The sequence below is a fragment of the Alligator mississippiensis genome, chromosome 8 (genome assembly GCF_030867095.1).
Source record: "Alligator mississippiensis isolate rAllMis1 chromosome 8, rAllMis1, whole genome shotgun sequence".
Classification (NCBI taxonomy): Eukaryota; Metazoa; Chordata; order Crocodylia; family Alligatoridae; genus Alligator; species Alligator mississippiensis.
In genome coordinates, this window is record NC_081831.1 from 79,478,157 (window position 1) to 79,484,339 (window position 6,183).

Sequence of the window (6,183 nt, forward strand, 5' to 3'; positions counted from 1 at the left end):
AAGAAGGTTTGCAATAAAAGGCATCACTCCAATGAGAGCCGTACCTGATGCTGGTCACCAATTCTCCTTCCATCTTTAATGGAAAGGTGTGACAGTTTTTAACACATGGGACAAACAACCCAAACCCCTGTACTCCAACCTGTGAGCAGAGAGTAAGCGATTGGTGTTGCATGGGTGTGGGGTCACATTCATCACCCTGACTCTTTGGGACCACTAGGTCTATCAGGATTGACACCAAAGCACTACCCACTTAGTGACTGGGCACATAAAAGCATGAGGTCCTACAATATCACGCCCATACCCTTCTGCAAGCCTGGGGTCCCAGTACTGAGACCGAATAGGCTACATGGCTTGGAGAGAGTCCTCCCAGACAGACTCGTACTCCCCATGGATAGAAGCAATAAAGCTACTAATCTTATGGTAACCCAAACGAGGCCAATACTGTCCCAGATGGATACTAGTGTTCACACATCTGGAGGGCTTCATTAAAGCAGATACACCACTTCCAGCAACAGAGCCTACCCAACCCTAAAGTATGGCCAACTGACTAATGCATCTGCATCAACAAGTAGGGCTGTCACTCTTTGTAAAGCAAGTAACCTCATGCATGGAGGGGACATGGCCTATATCGTCATGGTGAGAGAGTGCCAAAGTGAAGCAGTACCTAGGTCTTAGGGCAGAAGCTTTAAGCTAGGACCAAAACCCCGGTGTTCAGCTCTGTATTGTGCTACTGGGACAAGTTTGGTTGGGTTTGTTTTTTTCTCCAAACTGCGCTGGTCAAACTGGGACACCCAGTAGCTTTATGGTTTGAGTGCATGAGCAAGGAGAAATTGGGGGTTGTGAGGTCTGCTGGGGTAGATGTACTGCAAGGTAGCAGCCACAGCCGATGCTCTACAATTAGATCCAATGAGCCAGTACCATAATTGGCAATTGCCTTGTGTTGTTGGACAGGCATGGCTAATTTGCTGTACATAACCATCTGTTTATTGTTTGTGCATAACTACATGGTCAACAATTAGCACAAGAAAAATGTTTGGAAGTCCCAAAAGTTCAGTAGATTTCCACACAAGGCATTATGAAAGCATCTGAAGAGGAGGAAGCTGCTGATTTGACACCGACTATTCATTAGTCCAAGTTAAAAGCGTTCAGTCGTCCCTCGAGTGAGCAGAAATAATCCCACTTAACATGGATGACCCGGGCACAGAGTCAAAGAAGAATTTGCAAAGAGCCATAAAAAGGTGAATCTTTTTAGTGTAAAACTATTAGTTTGAAATGCAAGTTTCACCCCTAAAAATCCACAAACTCTTGAGGCTTCAGCACCTGGATCAAGTCCACATGTTGGGCTTGAGCAGAGGCCAGCTCCAGTTGCATTTTATTAATTAGGTAAACAACCGCAGAACAGCTTCCAGCTTACGCGACTGGAGGGAACGACGCCTCGCAGCCGGTTACTCGCATTTTAGATGTTGCACCGCTGTTACGTGTTTGCCACGGAAAGCCTGCCAAGTTCTTGCAAGCAAGTGCAAAAATGGCAGCTCCCCCCACAAATGACCAAATTGGTTCTGGAGATGAGCAGAGTCTCCGGGGACCGTCTAGCTGGAAAGTGCCTTTGAGCTGCAGCCCCGTGAGAGTGAGGGAGCAGGGATGTTCCACATAACTCCGTCGGTATTTTGGACAGGTCTGCGACACATGCACAGTCTGGGGCTGTAACCCGAGATGCTGGAGTTGCAGCCTCGGAGAGATCCGGATGGAAAGTGTCACGTCAGGAGCGAGCCGTGGTGTATGTGTGGAACGAGGCTGGAGAGGCGGGTATTTACTCCGATTCCTAAGGGGGGGGTTTCCTGATATAAAGTACTCCTTGCTGCTCATAGGAGACTTCCAAGTGACCTTGTGCTGGGTCACTTGCTGCTGCTGCAAGGCTAAGTTTTGACTAAGCATTGAAATTCAGGCCAACACCAGATGCAAGACACATGAACCTTCCTACCGGGGTTTCCCTAGCTGCCTTGCCTCTCATTCACATAATGGGTGAAAAATGCATCCACACTCAGGGACCCAAGACAGTTTTGATCTTGCTGTTGACAGAGATGCTCACTAACTGCTTTCTTCCATTACCTGATGCACTGGTGAACAGCATGGGAAAGCTGCAGTGCAAGACTTCTCTTCTTTTCTGCTAGTTGCAGAATAGTCCCAGGACATCTTTGCTCTTAGCCTACAGCCTCTTTTCCACACCCCCTGGCTCATCCTTCCTTGGTAGATGGGCTTCATGAACAGGACTGGAGGACTGCAAACCTTTTTGCAGAAGGCAGGAGGAGAATTGCACCATATTGACCAACTACACATTGAAAGTTAGTGTATATAGTCATTACATAAAGCAGCAAAAATTCATTACAGACCTTTTAAGATACCCAAAGAGCCACAAACTTGCATACGTGATGATTGACATGATTGACAAGACTACGGTTGACTTCAGATGAGGCAGGACTGAGCTGCGAGGGAAGTCCGTATCAGCGCCATGCCCGATTGGAAACAGCCCCTCTACTTTTTCTTCGGGTGAGCAAGCAAAAGAGCGACAACCAACCACTTTTCTTGGGCAGGCGGTCAGAGATTTGTGCACGTGTAGCACTTCTCCAAGACGCACTTTGAAGGGACACATTTCTTCAGTGGATATTCCAGCAAAGAAAAATCAAGTTAATCTAAATCATAGCATCCAACTGCAAAAAAGCACCCCACAGATTGCTGTTGGGAATTTGCCAAAACCCTTTCAAAATAAAATGTGGTTTAATCTTTCAAGAGAAAGGCTACAATATGCTGGGGCAGGGGACCTAAAAAACCCCAGTATTAAATATTTGCCCGTCTTTCCAGTTCATCAGATCACTTCTAGGTTTTTCTGACATTCATTTCCAATTTTCCTGTATTAAAGTCTCAAAACTCTGTTTTCCCTCCTTGTTAAAGTTTCAAATAGTGATGGAGGAAAAAGGGTTCTCCCACTCCACAGATAATGCAATAATGAACGATTGAAAGAACGACAGAGTAACGGCTGAAAGTCCAAGGATTCAGCTGTCAGACTAGGCACCGGGCAATGAAGAGATGAACAATTATACTCAAGCTAGCCCACAGGATCCCACCCCCTCAAGACTGATTTCCTAGGAGTTTCCTCCCTGCTAGCCAAGCTTTGTTCTACCAGATCTAAAAACAAGCCAAACTCCTGACCCAATTTTCCCCCCCACTTCCCTTTCAGGAGTCTCATACTAGCCAGAAATCAGAGACATGGGCAACTCATAACATGCTCCTGGGAAAGTCTCCATCACATTATAATCCATATTTAAACTCCCACAGATTTTGGTACTTAATATTTGCTTTCTGTACTGCAGGAGCATGCAGAAGTCCTAGTCATCTACCAAGACCTCACTGCAAGAGGCATTGTGAAGGCAGATAGTCCCTGTCTCTAAAACACAATCCGATCCTAAATCTTTGTGCATAGGTGCTGAAGTAGATGAAAGGGAGAGGACTTCGTTTAGCAGAACTGTATTGCTGAAGACTTGCAGTTGCTTGGAGAGGATGATTATGGTACACAGAACAATGCCACGCAGATCAATATTTCCACTACGACTCCCCCGCCCAGCAGGAATGAAAAAACACCAGTGCAAGGATTTAAAAATTGGGAAGAACAAAACAACCAAATAATAATTAAAAACAAAAAAAACCCCACAGCCTACATGTCCCACAGAAGAGCTGCTCAAAACAGACACTTTGCTGATCAAGCCTGGCCCCTCCAAAGCCAAAGGGAGTTCTTCCATCAACTTGAATGGGCTCTGCGAATACTTAACATGGAAACTAGAAAAAAGCCACAGGACACACATTGCAACCCAGACCACTGGAACCTCAAGACAGAAAAGTAGTCGTGGGACAAGTCTTACTGTCATTATTCGGGCCTGTTTTGGCCGACTGTAAGGAGCAACTGCCTCCGTGCCGTTTCAGTGGCCATCACCGGGCACACGATTGTTTTAGGAGGAGCTCTTCACCTCTTCTTCTAGCCCACTGTCTTCTTTGGTCTGACTTTTCCACCCTGCCAAGTCTGAACTTAGATTTGGACGGGGCTGTGCTGGTTTAGACATAGCCTGACTAATAAATATGGGCTAGAACATACTTTCCATTTTAAAAAGAGAGTCAGCCCTTCGTCTAGAGTCCTTGGGCCAGTCAATAATACTTAAAGCAAGCACAACATGTGGCCTAGACACGGCAAAGAGAGGAGTCACAAACTCTTTGCGATACATGAGCGTATATGGCATCATTAACACATGCAGCAGCAGATAGAGGAAAAGAGGCCAGCCAGGCGTTTCTACAGGCGAGAGGCACAAGGTGATACAACGCAGAGCAAACGTGGGTTAGGGTTTGGCCATTACAGCCTGAAGAAAGAGAAAGGAAAGAGTCGCCTGTTATTTCCCTCAGCCACCTCATCCTCCTTCCTCCCACTCCCTCTGCCTGCCCTCTCCAGTTTGCTCCTAGGTCTCTCCAAAATTAAAGGATTAATGAGAAGCTCCAAAAAGGACAAGGAGAGTAATTGGAAAGGGGCCTGGCTCCCGAAAAACACCCAGGACAGGTCCTGAGTACTAATGTTTGGGACGGGTAGCACAGATGCAATGAGACTCCCAGCGCGTCAGCCCCCAAACAAGCACAGGGGACAACATCCATCATGAACACAACACAAGTCAGGTTTCTCCATCTTTCTTACCTGCCTCCCAGGTCATCAGGAGCCACCACACACCAGAGCACCTCCGCAGGCAGCTCCCTGCTGGCTTTCTCTTTCTAAGAGAAGGAAGCAGAGGTAGACCCATGCTCAGTGCAATGCTAGTAGGTAATGGGTATATTTAATCTGCTTTACTGCATGCCTCCCAGCACCAGGGAAACCGAGTCAAGACAGCTTCTTGCTTTTCCCCCACTGCCTCCTCAGCAGTGACCAAGCCACAGTTCATCAGGACTGCTTCCCCTGGCATTATCATCCCCCAAAGCACTGAGGCTTATTTTGAAGGGGACTATTTCCCCCCTCATCATTATCATTTAGTCTCCCATACAATGTTCCTTTACTTTGCCCCTTGGGTACTTACCCACCAGCTCACCACATCTCAAAAGCCAGAACTGCAGAAAGGTCCAGGGCCCAAAATCTTTCCATAAGTTGCTCATCTCGACAGACACCCAGCAGGCTTGACCTTAGGCATTAGGAGCAAGCTAGCAGCTCTCCCAGCCCCCTGCTGCAGAGGGGCCCAGCACCCAGATAACTGCTGGAACCAGAGACTTTTGCACCCCCCAGGTGCATTTCATTATCATGCACCAGGAAAAGAGAAGACTATCCCAGCCCTTTTCACGCTGTAAAGGTAGGACTAAGCTGTGTGGCTTGACCCAATGCAATTCATTTCCCTAGCTCAAGATCTCTGCCTGACAGCCTCCTTCCTCACTGCCAAATTACCTCTAACTCCCGCTACCCACCTATAGGCATTTTAATAATCAGAGGCAAGGAACTGCTTTATTTCCCACAGCTGGCCCAGCCCCAGCCTTGCTCTCCTGGAAGGATATGAGCAGAGCAAACACTCCTGCACTAGCCCTAGCCAGGGTGAGGAATTAATTAACCCCTTCCTTGCAGGGCACCAAAGGGTCCTGTCCACCTTGCCACACTCACTTAAGATATTTCTTCCCTCCGGCCATTCCCAGATGAATGACGTGCTGCTCTGAAGCATTTCTGCAGAGCCCGTTTTGCAAGAAAGAGCTCCAAAGCCCATGTTCAGACACCTGGGTCGTGTACCGCGGCACTCAGAAGGCGTGTGAAGACCCCAAAGTGCAAATCTGAGCTTCCAAATGTGAGCTGGGGATGCCCAGCAAAGGTGCCCACATCTGAATGCCAAGCTTGCGATGCCGGGGCTTGCTGCCGTTTCCCACGACCTGCAGCTGCTACCGTTGGTGAAAGACGTCTAAACTTCTTGCTTCGCTGTCAGGAATGGAAAGCAAGACTCATCCCTGGTGCAACGCCATGCAGGGCAATTCATTCCAGCTGAGCCCGACTTCAAGGGACTCGAGCAAGGGGATGAATCTGACCCTCAATTTTGTTTCCCACAAAATATTACGGAGCCCCTCGACATATGGGTATTTCTTAAGGAAGTGATTTCTTGAGAACAATAGGGACTTGAAGAGACT